Source organism: Nelumbo lutea, chromosome 1 (genome assembly GCF_056320005.1).
Source record: "Nelumbo lutea isolate HS-2025 chromosome 1, American lotus-T2T, whole genome shotgun sequence".
NCBI classification, from domain to species: domain Eukaryota; kingdom Viridiplantae; phylum Streptophyta; class Magnoliopsida; order Proteales; family Nelumbonaceae; genus Nelumbo; species Nelumbo lutea.
The window spans coordinates 193,758,514-193,774,843 of NC_142684.1; the positions used below are offsets into that span (position 1 = coordinate 193,758,514).

Consider the following 16,330-nt stretch of genomic DNA (forward strand, 5'->3'; position numbering starts at 1 on the left):
GCTTGCTGAAGGTGGCAAATCGGCAGAAGGCTAAAGGGAAGGCTCAGAAGAAAAGTAGCAAAGCTAAGAAGCAGAAGAAGGACAAGGCATCAGATGCCTGTCACTTTTACAAACAGGCGGCCACTGAAAGAGGAACTGTCCTCAATATCTTGAGACTAAGAAGAAAGGTAATTTCGAATCTTTTATCATAGAGACCAATTTGTTGGTCACTTTTACTTCCTAGTGTATTGACTCCAGGGCTTCAACTCATGCGTGTAACTCACTACAATGGTTCAAGATAAACAGAAGACTGAGTGACACTCTACTTGGGGACTTTTGCAACAGTTGCAGCTACAGCCATAGGAACTGTAGAATTAGTTTTTAGAGAATGAACTATTGTACTAAAAGATTGTCTTTTCATACCAAATTTAAGAAGAAAATTGATTTTTGTCTCAAAATTGTGCATGGATGGTTATTCTATCTTATTTAGTAATGTAATTACTATTAAACGGAATAACAAATTCCTTGCATACGGAGAACTTGAGAACAGTCTCTATGTTCTCCATCATTCTCTGAAAACTAACCTTACTGAAACTACGTCGAAAATAATCCCAAATATGAGGACCCATGATACAATGAATCCCACATGCCTGTGGCATTACCGACTTGGCCACATTAATATAAATCGTATCACAATGTTGGTAAATGATGGTCCTTTGGATTTTCTAACTATAGAAGATCTTCCAAATTGTGAACATTACCTTCAGGGTAAAATGACGAAACGGCCATTTACTGGTAAGCCTAAAAGATGTACAGGCGCACTTGACCTTATACCTACTGATGTATGTGGTCCCTAGAATGTTAGGACACGTAACCAACATGCTTATTTCATAACCTTTACCGATGATTACTCACGGTATGGTTACATGTACTTAATGAGACATAAGTCTGAATCTTTTGAAAAGTTCAAAGAATTCAGACAAGAGGTCGAGAACCAGTTAGGGAGAGAAATTAAGACACTTCAATCAGATCGAAGTGGTGAGTATCTATCTGACGAATTGAAGGACTACTTAAAGGGCAATGGAATAGTATCACAACTAGCTCCTCCTACTACACCATAGTTAAACGGTGTGTCAAAAAGGAGGAACCAGACTTTATTGGCTATGGTCTGATCATTTCTTGTACACTTGGAGTTACTCACATCCTTTTCGGGTTACACATTAGAGAATGCAATATACATGCTGAGTCAGGTTCCAAACAAATTCGTTCCGAATACTCCCTATGAGCTTTGGACCCGCAAGAAACCAAGTGTAAGACACTTGAAAATTTGGGGTTGTCTGGCACATGTTAAAAGAACAAGTGTTGACAAATTGGAATCCAATACTAGTTGTTGCCTATTTATAGGCTACCCCAAAGGCTCGATGAGTTACTTATTCTATGATCCAAAAGAGCAAAACGTGTTTTGCAGTCAAAATGCCCATTTCTTAGAAGAAGATTACATCCTAGATAATCGTCATTAGAAAGTTGTTCTTGTTAAGTGCTTATACAGAAGCTATATTGGACATAGATTCTTTGAAGTGGGTAGATGCCATGAGAGCTGAGATGGACTCAATGGAGACTAATGGAGTCCAGACTCTAGTAGATCCGCCCCCTGGGGTAAAGGCAATTAGTTACAAATGGATCTATAAAAGGAAGAAGGGCTCTGATGGTAAAATTGAGACCTACAATGCTCATCTTGTGGTGAAAGGGTACACTCAAAAAGAGGGAATCGATTATGAGGAAACCTTCTCGCCCGTGGCCATGCTTAAATCCATTAGGATCCTGCTAGCTATAGCAGCATACCATGACTATGAGATTTGGCAGAAGGATGTCAAAATTATGTTCCTGAACGGAGATCTTACTAAAGATATCTATGTGCAGCAACCGTAAGGTTTTAGGGTTGTAGGTTAGGAACACATGGTATGTAAACTCAACCGATCCATATATGGACTTAAGCAAGCTTTTAGGAGTTGGAACATCCGGTTTAACTATATCGTCAAATAGTTTGACTTTGAGAAAAATCCATATCAGCCCTGTGTTTACAGGAAAACCATTGATGATAAGGTTACGTTATTGGTTCTGTATGTATTTGACATTCTACTCATTTGGAATGATGTAGGAATGTTAACTACGGTGAAAGTGTGGCTTTCACAACAATTCTCCATGAAAGATCTTGGAGAAGCCTCCTACGTACTAGGTCTTTGACTCTATAGAAATAGATTAAAGAGGATAATAGGATTATCGTAGTCTGCTTACATTGACAAAATAGTCAATAGATATAGCATGGAGAACTTCAAGAAAGGAAATATTCCTTTCAGGAATGGAATCACTCTCTCCAAGGGTATGTCTCCATAGACTGCCGAAGAGATTGAGGGCATGAAAGAGGTTCCCTATAACTTAGCCGTAGGAAGCATCATATATGCCATGCTATGCAATCGTCCTGATGTTTCTCAGGTAGTGAATGTGGTAAATAGATACCAATCTAACCCAGGGCAGGAGCATTGGACCACTATGAAAAACGTACTAAAATACCTTCGAAGGATAAAAGAGTTTTGTCTGGTATTCGATGGTACTTCACTATAGATTGTCAAATATACTGATACTGACTGTCAGTCAGATCCAGATGGTAGAATGTCTACATTTGGTTATATCTTTATGATGGAGTATTGAGTAATAAGAATGACAGTACACAACCCAAGCTGAACACATTGTCATAAGTGAGGTTGCCTAATGAATGAAGTGTTCATTCTAGAATTTAGAATTCAGCACATCACCCATTCCACTGCTATATAACAACATTGGATCTACGGGAGATTGATGTTAAAAGGTAGTATTAAGGAAGAATGTAGCAGACCCATTAACTAAGCCACTAACACAGAAAGTGTTTGAGAAACACGTGGAAAGTATGAGACTCTGGCTTGTACCCAATTGGACCGAAGTGCAAGTGGGAGTTGTTAGACAGCTATGCCCTTTAGCTCCAATCATATTGATGTACCTTTTTGACATTTATAGTAAATTAATAAAGTACATAACTGATTCATGTCATTGTGGTTTGTTATTGTGTAATACCCTTAAACTGGACACTTATGAGACTCGTATTAGTTTAGAATCTTCACAATCGTTTGATAGATCTTGGGAGATTTGTCCTACCAAGGCTAATACTGATGTATTGCCTAGTTGGTTGGGGTGGCTTGTCTTAGCTGCTAGGGTGAGATGAGGTACATGAAGTGTGGGTTTTCTTGAAACCCTGTACCAGACCAAAATTCCAGTATTGCCTTGGACGTTGGAGATAGATGGGCAAAGTTGGAATGTTACACCTGACCCCTAGACTCGATTATGATACTACACTAGGTGTCGGATTGGGTTGTCTTTGATATGCCAATCGGTGAGATCCTTAGAGGGGGTCAAAACCTAGGTATGTTGGAACAATCCGAGAATTCATCTGAGTGGGTGATCATAGTGACAGGATCAGCCCCTTTGTCGGACAAAGTGAATGATTGGGGATGCACTCTCTCTTATGGAAACCTAAATTGCCGATAGTTGATTTCAACCGTTGAAATTTGTTTTGTAAAATATATTTATATAAAGATATACATATATATATATATATATATATATATATTATGGTTCCAAAATGTTTGAAAATGTTTTAATTCCCGGGATCCATGTGAGTAGAGAGTGCAACATTGTACCTTGTAGCCGAGGGAGAGGTTCTCTCTTGTCGGGTAGTGTTTGATCATTATGGGCTGAGAGGTTAAGTGTAAGACCATTGAGGGTAATACCTAATGGGCTAATCTTGTATCTGCCCACAGTCCTTGGGTTTTCATAAGGTGGCTGGACCCAAGGGCCATTTAGTGTAAATGTTAGGCCCGTTAAGAACCCATGGTAATGGACTCAAGGGTTCACTGTCTCCTACAATGAATTTGGCCAGGCCTTATAACAAAGGCTTGGCTGAACCCATGCGGATGATGTGTAGATCAATGTTTGAGTCTCACACCATACAAGGATAGCCAAATGGGTAGCAGGTTAAGAGGTTAAGTGAGCACATAGACTTAATGGGCCTAAAGCCCATTAAGATTTGAATTAGGAAAGGGATTATCCTTATCTCTTAAAGAGAGTCCAGATCCAGATATAAGATTTGAATTAGGAAACTCTTGATGAGATTAGGATAACCTCTCTTTTAAGGCTATAAATAGGAGAGCAAGGCGGATCTCTAGGAACATATCATAGTCTGCTGAATTAAGAGAGAAGACAATATACAGTTCAACTGCTTCTGTTGTCTTATAATCTTGTTCTTTTCTGCTCTTGCCGCCCTACCCAGTTCGATCTCCACCAGTAGGAGCGATCAAGAACGGTTCTTGGTATTGCCTTTTGCTAGAAGAGAAAATCTGAAGTCGTGCTCTCCAGCCTTCCATCATATTCTTGTTGAAGAATTCGGTTCTTGCTGAAGAACTGTCCTGCTGATTCTGCTTCACTTCACACCGTGTCATCTTCAGTGGAAGCAGTCTTTGGTGTTTTCCTTTGGGCGTGAACACATTCATTGGGAGTTACTGTTACTTCGTATCAGGTATATCCTTCTCCTACCTTTTTTATTTCAGATCTAGTCTGGTTTGTTTCAAGATTGATCCTTGAAAATGCAGTTTTTTAAAATAGGGAATGTGATTCTCACATGGAAGAGAGAGAAATTTTTGAAATTTCGCCCAACCTTCCTGTAGGGTTCGGCCATCCATGTGATAGATCTCTCATCCCTTCAATGATGTCAGTGGAGGGCTAAATCTGCCCTCATCAATTGCCCCCCACTCCCAAGCTGAGATCAATTCAGCGAAGGGAGTAGATTCGTGCTTTGTCGTAGGTCCTTTGGCCTGTTACCAACATATTTTTAGGTTGGCATCCTTGATGGTGAAAGCGGTTTGTCGTCCCCTTGCTATGTGTGTCGATGTTGTAATTTAAATAGCAGGTCGGTGTCACTGCTGCACTATGTCAGTCCTCTAAGGTGTTGGTCGTCTACTCCTATGATAAGCCACAAGGAGCTCAACCTACGGGAGTAGCTTTACTAACTGTATTTTTCCAGTTAGCATGGGAACCTTGAAAGGCTCGACCCATAAGGGCAACTGCAGTCTATTGGCCGACGACTTTTGCGAGAGCCATGGAGGGCTCGACCTGTAGGGACGACCTCGCGAACAAGGCTAACAAGGCTCGTCCGGGCTGATTATGTGTGTCACTAGGTTGGCGGAAGTAGGTCGCCATCTTGGCGATAGAGGCAGATTGCTAGGTCGGTGGGAGTAGGTTTCCAGGTTGGCAGAAGAAAGTTGCCAGTTCAGAGGTAGGTCTCCAATTCCCCAGGTCGTCAAAATTTTGATAGTCTAGTTTTTGCTCTCAGTACCTCGACCTATAGACACCTAGTCACCTCGGCAAGACTAACCTATGAGGGCGGCTTCACAACCTACTGGTCATTAACTCCCATGTAAAGCATGGAGGGCTCAATCTGTGGCGCGACCTCATAGATTATTGGCTATCAACTCCCACGAGAACCACATAGGGCTCAACCTATGGGGTGGCCTCACATTCTATTGGCTGTCGACTCTCGTAGAGAGCACATAGAGCTCGACATATGGGAGTGACCTCACAGTTGGGGAGATTCTACCCAAGCAAGACTGCGAGAACTCGTTTGGATTAATCATAGAGAGCACATAGGGGGTTCTTTCGATCAAGCGCTATTGTTGTTATTACTTGAGGCTCAGAGAATTGGGTGAGGGCATAGCCTTTTGTAGCATTTCCCACAAACAACGCCAATTGATGATACGCATTTTGGCAGCTCCCGGCTAGTAGGTGACTCGAATGCCTGGCTGAATAATTCCTACCTGGAATGTGGCTTGGATGCCTAGCTGAATGGTTACTACCTAGAAGGTGGCTTAGATGCCTAGATGAATGGTGACGAGTTGGAGAGGTGGCTCCATGCCTAGCTAATGGTGACGAGCTGGAGAGGTAGCTCTGATGCCTAACTGAATGGTGACGAGCTAGAGAGGTGGCTCTATTGCCTAGCTGAATGGTGACGAGCTGGAGAGGTGGCTCTGACGCCTAACTGAATGGTGATGAGTTGGAGAGGTGGATCTGATGCAACCTGCAAGGAAACAATGTCAGAGTGTCCGGGTTGCTTTGCCCGAGGTGGGCACTCCGATGCTTAAGTTAGCGAATCAGAGATTTTAAGATAGCCAAATGTGAGAGAGCTGGAGAGCTGCAAGAACTAAATTGCACATCTACCTGGGTCTCAAGGTCTGATGCCCTTATATAGTTGGGTTGTCGTGGGTCTCGCGAAATGCTCCCGAAATCCTTGGCCAATGACGTAGGGATCTATTCCAATTTGGAAGGAGGATAACGTGCCAATTAATAAGGCTTGTTGTTTCCCTCCTATTCGGGTAGGATGAAGATAAGGCATTCGGTTACACGTCGTGATCCTGAAAGGTTCGGAGATAACTAGCAAACTTCTAGAGAGGTAGGTTGCCAGGTTGGCGACAGAGGCAGATCGCCAGGTCGCCAGGTCGCCAGGTCGGCGGTAGAGGCATGTCACCAGGTCGGCGGCAGAGGCAGGTCACCAGCTGAGACCCCATTTTGGCTAAGGCAAGTTGTCGCCTAGGTGATGTTGGGATGTAGTCCAGTTGTTCGGATATGCCATGTATTATGATGTCAGTGGAGGGCCAAATCTGCCATCATCAAATACATATAATATTATTTATCAACTTATTGAGCTTATTAATGGGTCCAAACCAAATCAAATTTGGTTTGATTCTAACCAAACTGAAGCAAACCAACCGAATGAATACCCCTAATTTCAAGTACACGTGTGGTCTCGTAAACCTGTTGACATAAATTACCCCTTAATCATTGAATTTCTTGGGGACAAATGTGTACTTTAACAAAGAAACATAATTAAGACAATTCATATTGTAACAATTTGAAATAAAAAGGACTATTAAATTGCCTCTATTGATCGAAATAAAAAGGTTATTAAAAAGTAGGGGATCTCCAATGCAATTGAACTTCATAAGGGATTTTTCCAAGTCCTATATTTAAAGTGTTAACTCTCGTTCTCTATGGTCATATCGTTTATTTGAGGTGTTTTGATTTCCCACTAATAAATTATACTAATTAAATTAATATCTAATAGTTTTGACAATACAAAACCTAAGCATTTAAAATTGACATGAAAATAAAACCATCATTCAATTTAGATGGCATGTAAGTAAATAGGCCAACTCATAGTGTCATATTTATCATATTAAAAAATAGGTATGATAAATAAGAGGAATTATTTGTTAATGCTCAAAATGAAATATATAATTTAAAAACTACCCAAAAACAAAATCACTTTCCTATTCAAATGGTGGATTAATGGTTTAACTTTTTAGGTCAAATAGGTGAAATAAAATTTTTAAAAATATAAAATAATAGAATTAATAAAACATATTAGAATTTTTAATAAATAAATAAAGTTATTTTTCTTAATAACAAACTTGTAAGGAAACTATTTTCTAAGTAGTGGTCAACGATCCATAGGGATCTACTTAGGCAAACCCAACTCGTGCCTAAACTGACTTAGATTGCGATTTAAGACAAGCAAGGCTTGAATTTTCGGTCCTTGGATTGGGTGGGCCCAAAAGTTTGGCCTTTTCTAATTTTTGGGCTGGACTTGAACCTAGCCCTTAGGTAGCTTGAGCCTAGCCTAACTATATACAAATAGCGATATATTTGCATATATACATATGTATATGCATACATAGACACATACATTTAATATGGGCTGATTTAGCAACATCAGCCCAACCCACATCAAATTGCAATGCAATTAGGCCTGTATTGGATAGATTAGGCTTACGCCCAAGCATTAGACCCAATTCTTAGGGTTGGGCTTAATAAATTAAGCCTAACTCGCCCAGCTTGCTATGGATGAAAATGGATTGGATCAAATTCGGATAGAGGTATATCCGAATCTGATCAATAATGTTATTCTATATCTGATCCAATAATTTAACGGGTCTCTGTTAAATTGAATTTGAATAATAAGTTTGTAAGGTTTAACAAATTATTAATAGGAAAAAAAGAAATAAAATAGTCTATACAAAGAAAAACGAAAAACAAAAACATTTTTTCAACCATTATTATTATATATATGCGTATTTTTATAAAACAACATAATTAATATAGAAATCAAATTACAAAAATGCAATATATATATGTGTGTGTGTATATATATAGGTGATTCAAATTCAATCCTACTTTTAATTGATCATATTTTTTATCATATCAAATTTGAATTCAAATCAAATCATGATCCGATCCATTTTGCACCCCTACAATTTGTACCTCTAATGATTCCCTGCTTGGATACCAATATAAAACCTAAAATTTTGATGAAAAACAAAAATATAAAAAATACAAAAAAATTGTTGAGGCTTAATAAATAATTAATATTTTTATTAACAATGGAAATGAAAATGCATAATTTAAATCCAAAAGCATACCATGTTTTAATTACTTATTTATCTTTTAATAATGGGTTTAGATAAACATGTTGGAATTATCATTTTTTAGCTATCATTGAAATCAATGTTTTTGAACCGTTGTTGATCTGGACGGTCGGACTATTCGGCCTGAAAACCATCCAAGCAACTGGTTTCATTTCACCCCTAACCCGTTCATGGGTAAAAAATTGTTGACTGTCAAAAAACTACTAAACCGTACGATCAAACCGTCGACTCGTTTGACCCGAACAGTGGTTCGTAATATAAAGTTGCAGAAGAGAATTTGTGTCTCAGATTTGAGGAAGAAGAAGAAGAAGAAGATCTGAGAACTGAGATCTTAGATTTGAGAACTCAAAGTCTATTGCCGCTGCTTTGCCATCGCCATCATCATTATCGTCACCGATGAGCATCGAAACACCCTCCTCTTCCTTCTTCTTCCCTCATTCCTTTCCTTTCTCTTCTTTTCCTTTTTCCTCTCCTTTCTTCTTTTCTCATCATCACTTTCTCTCTTCTTCTTCCCTCCATCACCATCATCACTTTCTCACCATCATCACTTTCTCTCTTTTCTCAAAACTCATAACTTATAAAGTATTTGTCCTAATAACAAACCGTCTGAACCATTCGACCCAGACAGTCGAACCGCTAACCTAATTGCTATAACCAATCTTCCCAATAACTTCATTAATTAATTATAAAAGAAATGCAAGAATTCCACATTACTCCCGAAAAAAGTGTTTCACAAATTGTAGACAAATTTGATGCATTGTAGCTTTCTTTTGATGTTGAGTCAAAAATCTAGATCGATGAACTAGACTGGAACTAGGCTAGGCTAGACAGGCGAAGTAGTGGTAGCTAATTAATGACTAGCGAACTTTTTCATCAAGACAAAAGTGGAAACGCCCCATTCGGATTCGGGGTCGATGACATCAACCATGTTGAAACCCTTGTCGCCCTTCCTCTCCCAGTCTTCCTCCAACCATTAGTTACAATCTTCAGTTTTAAACCTGTTAAGGAAGGGCTAAAATCATGGAGCTTGGTATTTCGGAAGAAGGGGAAGCTCAAGTGAAGGCTACGACGACAGGGTTGAGACACTGTGAGTTAAGAAGGGCAGTAGTATCTGAAATGGTGGATGGAGCAATATTTGTTGAAGAAATACAGAGGTGGTTGAGGAATCCAGGAGGAGGAAATGTTATAGGAGGGGTGAGAAGACTCCCAGGGAGAAGGTTCTGCTTCTTTCTAGATTCAGAGGAAGAGGCGATGAAACTGGTGTAACTCAAGCCCTTCGAGATGCTTTGGATGGAGAATTTTTCTTTACCGATGGAACCCCGATCTGGAAATGGAAAGAATATCCGGTGGGTATTAGAAGTGGAAGGACTCCTGCTTCGAACTTCCCCCTTCATGCGTGGAGTTGGAATGTGTTTAAGGAAATGGGCGACCTGTTGGGCGGTTTCGTGGAGGACCCATTAAATTTAAGATGGAGAGATCTTGAAGCAGTGCGGTTGACCATCTGGGCCTGAGCTCCAGAGGAGGTCTCGAAAGCAGTATCAGTGGAGGTTCAGGGAAAGGTGTCCTTGGTAAGGGTGGTGGTTGAGGGGCCGGAGGTGCTGGAAGGTAAGGGGTTGTGAACATTTAAAATGGTGGCCGTCGATTCGAATTGGACAAAGGCAACATAGGATCCTCCAAGTAAAACAACAGAAGGAGGAGGCAGAGAAGCAGAGAGTCTGGAGGAAATATGGGAGAAGCCTGGAAGGGAAGTTTTTAGAGTGTTACTCTCCTGCTGTCAACAAAGGCTTCAACATCAGAAGGAAAAATGACAAGGAACCAAGTGAAAGGCGGTTTCGAGAAATTGCAAGGTGATCGGAGAGGTTGAAGGTGATCGGAGAACGTGAGACGAGTTAAGGTGGGGCCGGCATCCAACATTCTCTCAAACTTTGGAAGCTAACCAAATCCTAGTTCTCAAAGCTAGCCACTATATTTGGGAGAGACTGCGGGGCCGGGCAATCTCTGAGGTAAGAAGAAACAAACTTACAACTATGCTGATGAGAAATTTAAAGAGTCTAATAGTGGCCAAAGGTGCTTGCAAAAAAAGAGGCCTGAAATTTACTTGCATGAGGTTGGCAAACAAAGATCTGACTTTGTTGTACAGATTCAAGGAGAAAATTTGAGTAAGGATGGGGTAGGTAACTCGGAGTGCATCAACAGAGAGGAGTTAGAGGTGATGAGAGTCTCAGTCCAGTGATGGATGCACAAAGGAGCGTCCGCAAGGGAATAACCCTCAAAGAGAGAAGTGTTGAATAAAACGAGTGGACAAGAGTACGGAAACAAACAAGGAAATTAGGATTATTTTTCTTAGGGGGAGAAGAAAATGCGAAGAACATTATTAGAAACTTGGAGGAGGAAGAAAGAGATTTGAGGGAGGACAAACAGCAAGCGGAGGAGGAAGAAAGAGAAGACAATGTCTCACTGAAAGAAGTGGAGGAAGGTTTTAGGTTTAGAGGTTTAACCAGAAGCAGGAAATTGAGAAGACTAACTGAGTTGTCTTTAGATTGTTTAGGGCAAGTGGTTAAAGAACTGAGGAATTGCAGTTCTAGGGGAAGGGGAAGGAGAGGAAGAGGCTTGTAGGGAGGTTTGAAAAGATTTTTGGATTTGTTTTGTCATGTTTTGTGGATGAGGGTAAGAGTGTGGTTTGTTTTTTGTTGGGTAGTGTCTTGGTGAGTAGGCGTAGTTGGTGCTTTGTTTTGGCTCAAGGTGACAATTCTGGTTGAACCCTTTGTAAATCATATGTAAGAACAGAGAAGTCACCCAATTCCTTCAACCATGGCTCACCATCAGCAGGGTGCAATGCCTGGTGCTTCAACCATAGAAACACTTATTCTGCGTCATTGAAGGTAGGGATGTCAATGGACCGATTTTGGATTGGACCTCATCCAAACTGAATTTGATTTTTAGACGGATTCAACGGTCCAAGAAACTATGTCGGGTTGGACTGGTCCGAATGCAATGGATTGATATAACTAATGGACTGAAATTGGACAAAAACCGATGAAGGTTAGGGTTGTCTCCACGTTCAAATGGTCTCAGATGCAAGTACCAAAACCGATGATAGTACATCCCCGCCATCCCATTATGAAGGCGCCCTACAACGTCCCATAACACATCCCGGTCGTGTATTAGGAACATCTCCCGATGATATTACCAAATCATCGAGAAATGTTCCTAATACAAGGTGGGGATGTGTTGTGGGACGAAGTGGAGCGCAGATCTGAACTCGGAAAATGCATCAATATGTAGAGATTTCTTTTTTCTTTCACGTTTTCTATGAATATGTTGATACTATTCACAAAGGTAGAAGGAAATACAAAGACGATAAAACGAGATTGAGAGAAGTGTAGAGAGAAAGGATGGGTTTGTAATTGGGAGAATGAGTGAATTGGCGAAGCAATAGTGGGGAATAACTAGAGGGAGGAGAAAAGGAGTGATAGTGTGTGATCTAGATGCTCTTAGTTGGAGGGCAGTTCGGACGTCGGTATGCTTTGTTGGCCGATCGAACTACAAGAATGGAACTCTCAGAGGACCCAAGGTGGCTTACTCGGTGTGGGTGTTCAGATGCTTAAGTTAGTACTCTACGTGTGAGCTGAAAGCTTATATGTTAGAAGGCTAGTGAGCAAATAATTGTGTGTACCTTGTGACGTTAAGGTTAGTGCCCTTATATAGGTGAGCTGTCATAGGTCTTACGAAACACCTCCTAGATCCCTGGCCCGTGCTACTAGGAATCTGTTCCGCACTAGGAGGTGGAGTTCGTGTTAGCTGATAAGGCTTATTGAGTCCATTCGATCCAGACGGGATAAGGATAAGACTTGCAAATGTGCAGCATAATCCTAGAGAGCTCGGAGACAGTTAGCTAGCTTCTAGATGTTGGCTACGTGTCACCTCGGCAAGTCGGGCCATCATGAGCTGCTCAGACCTCAATCTTGATCGAGGTGCCTGAGGTACTTGAGCTGACCTGGCTCGCTGAGGTGGCATGGAATGTCAAGTCATCATCCAATCAGTAGGTTGCTTCCACGTGTTCGGGTGTCGATAGGTTGGGCCAAATTACCCCTCATCTTTGCCCCACGCCCCTGTGGCAGGGGTATTTGACCCGGTGTGGGAGTTCATGACAAGCCTGGGTGGATTTAGCCCGGTCTTCATCTTGGTCGTGGTCTGATCTGCGGGTCAGACCAAAACGACCCGATTGGCTCAACCTTAGAGCTAGACCACATCTTGGGGATGTGTGGATGTCACTCGGATTATAAATTCCATGGACGTCAAACATGCATTCAAACAATTTTGACCTCGAAAGTCGTGCGACCACCCTCATAGGAACTATCAGATTAGATTGATCTAAGCCATCTGTGATCGACTATAGTGGCTATAAATAGGGGCCTTGGGGTCCCATTTTCTTTGTCTTGATTTGAGCTCTCGTGTTCTAGGGGTTACGTGCTAGCTTCGATGTCTTCCAGGTCAGTCATCCGTTCTTGAGGTCGGTCTCCTCCTTTTTAGGTAAGCTACCTTCCCTTGTTCTAGTTTCTTCTTGTCTTCATTTCCATCATGTCAAGTAGCGGTAGTTTGTTTGAGGAGAGCGGGGAGTTTGGTCAGACCGAGGAGGTCACCTTGGCTCAAGATCTAGAGTCCGATCCAACCGAGGTGGGCACCTTGGTTCAGGACCAAAAAACCTCCCATAAGAAAGCATCATCTTCACGTCGCACACATCCATCTCGAGAACTAGACCACTTTGGTCCTTCTGCTATGTCACCCGAGCAGGTCTATGCTTTAGCTACTCGGTATAAATTTCCCGATCACTATGGTTATTTCCTACCCTTGGAGCACTTGATTGTCGGGCTTCGCTTCCTTCTTCACCTCTTCATTATTGAAGTTTTGAAATATTTTAAAATTACCATCAATCAACTCCACCCGAACTCAGTTCGCACCCTAGTCGGTACCATCTCTGTTTTTTATGACTTTGACTTTCCCTTAGACTTAGATACTTTTAGCTTGCTCTGCTCCATAAAATAGAATCTAGTCGGTCCTAAGGATGGGAACAAGTACAGTTACTATATATCATACTGGCCTGGATATAAGCTTCTTCATGAGTATCCCTCAAAAGTCATGGCTTGGAAGAGTAGATACTTCACTTTTGTCGTTGATGGGGATGACCTTTCCCAGCTCACTGGAGGAAAGGCACCAATGACCCCGATGATCAATTGGATAGGAAGATGAAGAAGAAGATGTGAACCACGACAAAGCTTGGCTAAAGTCGGAGGACTACTTGGTCGAGGAGAAACTCGTTAAGGCCAGGCAAAATCCCTTGGGTAGGTCATCACTTCAGGCATATGTACTTTATCTTTCTGTACTAACTTCTTTTACATAACTTCGACTGATCTTCTGCTCATCTTTCACAGGTATTATGGTTGATATTCCGATGTCCAAACTTTTCTCCAACATGAAGAAGATAAAGAAGAGGAAGGCCTCCTGAGGCAACTCTTCCCAAAAACTAGCAACCGAGCCCGTTGCCCCTACTAGGGACAAGGAGGACCAAGAGAGGAAGTCATTGTCTCACCAGCCCGAGGTAGCCTAGTTTTCCAAGCTTCGACTCAGTCATCCCAGGGCCGGCTCTTTAGGTGAGGGCCCCAAGGAGAGCCAGAGCATCATGGACATCCAGGTTAGCCTCAAAAAGAGCAAGGAGGCAATTTTCTCTGAAGACGTCTCCAAGTTTGCCGAGTTGCAGACTCCCGAGATAGGCGCCAAGGCACTGGGTCACCTCATGGTGGTTATGTCTCTGATCTCGATACTATGCTTTTGCTTTTATTTTCTTTTGTACTTAGTAAATTTTGTTCCTTTTGCAAACAAACTCCATGATCCACTCACTCCTAAAGTAGTCCGAGCAACATCTTGCGAAAGTATAAGCTGCCGAGGCGGTGGCCGCAGAGTGTCGAACGAAGCTGGTGAAGGCTGTTGACAATATTAGAAAGCTGGAGGCCGAGGTGGCAGCAAAGAACGGGCATATCGAGAGATTGACAAAGGAGGCCGAGGAGCAAAGGGACACTTTCACTCAGCACGAAGCCCTTCTTACTCGGGGGATCAAGGACGCCAAGGTCCTTGCTATCAAAAACTACAAGGCTTCGTTGGAGTTCAACAAACTTAGGTAGGACCTCAGTACAGTAGCTTTCTGAAAGGGCTTTAAGCTATGTCGTTGGTTGGCTAGGCATGTGTTCCTCGAGCTTGACCTCGGAGTTGTCACCACAATCGGAGTCACTACAGAGATGATGCTTGAAACTGACAAAGACCTAGACTCTAAGGAGGAAGGTGATGACGATGTCGACGAGGGAACTGTGGAGAAGGACATCCCAGATGCCATTGTTGAGGAGGCCATGGAGATTAACGAGGCCAAAGACAGTTCTAGAACTGCTGAGGCTAGGGGAGAGGAGCCCCATGATGATTAATCTCTCCCTCTTTTGTTGGACCCTCTATACAAACATCATCTACTGAGCCTGATGTGAATAAAAATTATCATATTCTTATCTCTGATATTCAGTATTTTTACACATAATTTACATTAAATTGGACTCATCACTCTGATATTTTGATTCAGGGCAAGGAAAGAAGTCGCAAGAAGGAAAACAAGGCTAATCGGATGGTTTTTCATAGTTATGAAATCATTCAGTAATCTGGGCCTAACTCTCATATCCGAGCTCCGATTGAGCTGATTCAAGATGCACTACAAAGATAAGAGCGAGATCTACAACTTTCATGTTTTGGGTTTTGACAGATTCGGCCTGAACCGAAGTCAAAATCAGGCCCAAAGTCGAAGCAGATCCATAGTAAAGCCCAACTCACATCTGAAGCCCAATTTGCAGAAAAGCCTTGCAGCAGCCCAACTTATTAAAGCAGCCCACTCGAATTCAAGAATCCAAAGTCTTCTTAGATTTGAATTCTAAATGTAATTCTAAAAAGTTAAAGAAGATTGAGATCATTAGATAAGAGATAAGATAAGATAGGATAGGATCAGTTTAGAACTAACTTGGATTATCCATTCTAGAGATAACTCCAAGTAGTTGTAACAACCCCTCCCCTAAATTATATCAAGGGTTGGGCATACCAGCTCCTGCCGTTAATGAAGAATTGAATCAATCAATTATTGAAGTTCCCTCCGAAGTAATCAAGATCATCAAGAAAACTTCAAGAAGGAGATCAGCAAGAAGAGAAGATCTCAGCTCTAAGGGCGAAATCATGAGTTTCTTCTTTCCTTTTGTTTGCTTTATTTCTTTTATCATGAATTGATTTATTTGTAGGTAGGGCTGTGGAAAGCTTAACCATGACAATGAATACATTTTTATTAATATGATTCTTCCAAGATTGCGATTTCCATATTGCTTAATGCGATTAGGAGTGGACATCTCTTAATTGATTAGGTTTATATGAATGAATCGGGAGAGGAATTCATATATTCGACCACATAATTCATGGTGTGAATTGAATGGTATATAATGATATATACACATGATTCATCTGAATGTATAAGTTTTTCTTGCACTTAATGCATTTCTATCTTGAGAACTCTAGTCGAGGGATCGAGGGGTTACTTGATAGAAGTAGGTTTAATATATCTTGGGAAAGAATACTAAATAAAATTGAAAATACATCAGCTTATGGAAATGACAAATTATCTTGGTTAATCTCATCCATTAATATTCATTGGAATGGTTAGGCAGACCAATAGTCCTAGCGATTTCAATTAACCGTTGCATATTCAATCA

The 16,330-nt window shown here is 41.3% G+C and overlaps 1 long non-coding RNA gene across 3 annotated transcripts; it reads left to right on the forward strand.

Annotated features, from left to right (window-relative positions):
* The first annotated feature begins 9,263 nt into the window (after positions 1–9,263).
* Positions 9,264–15,714, forward strand: LOC148880121 (uncharacterized). Of its 3 annotated transcripts, none has more exons than XR_016104477.1 (3): positions 9,264–13,885; positions 13,976–14,718; positions 15,166–15,714. It is a non-coding gene; the product is annotated as an uncharacterized LOC148880121 (long non-coding RNA). The 3 variants fall into 3 exon arrangements; XR_016104478.1 differs by having other exon boundaries at positions 13,976–14,340; positions 14,453–15,714; XR_016104476.1 differs by having other exon boundaries at positions 13,976–15,714.
* The last annotated feature ends 616 nt before the right edge of the window (positions 15,715–16,330 follow it).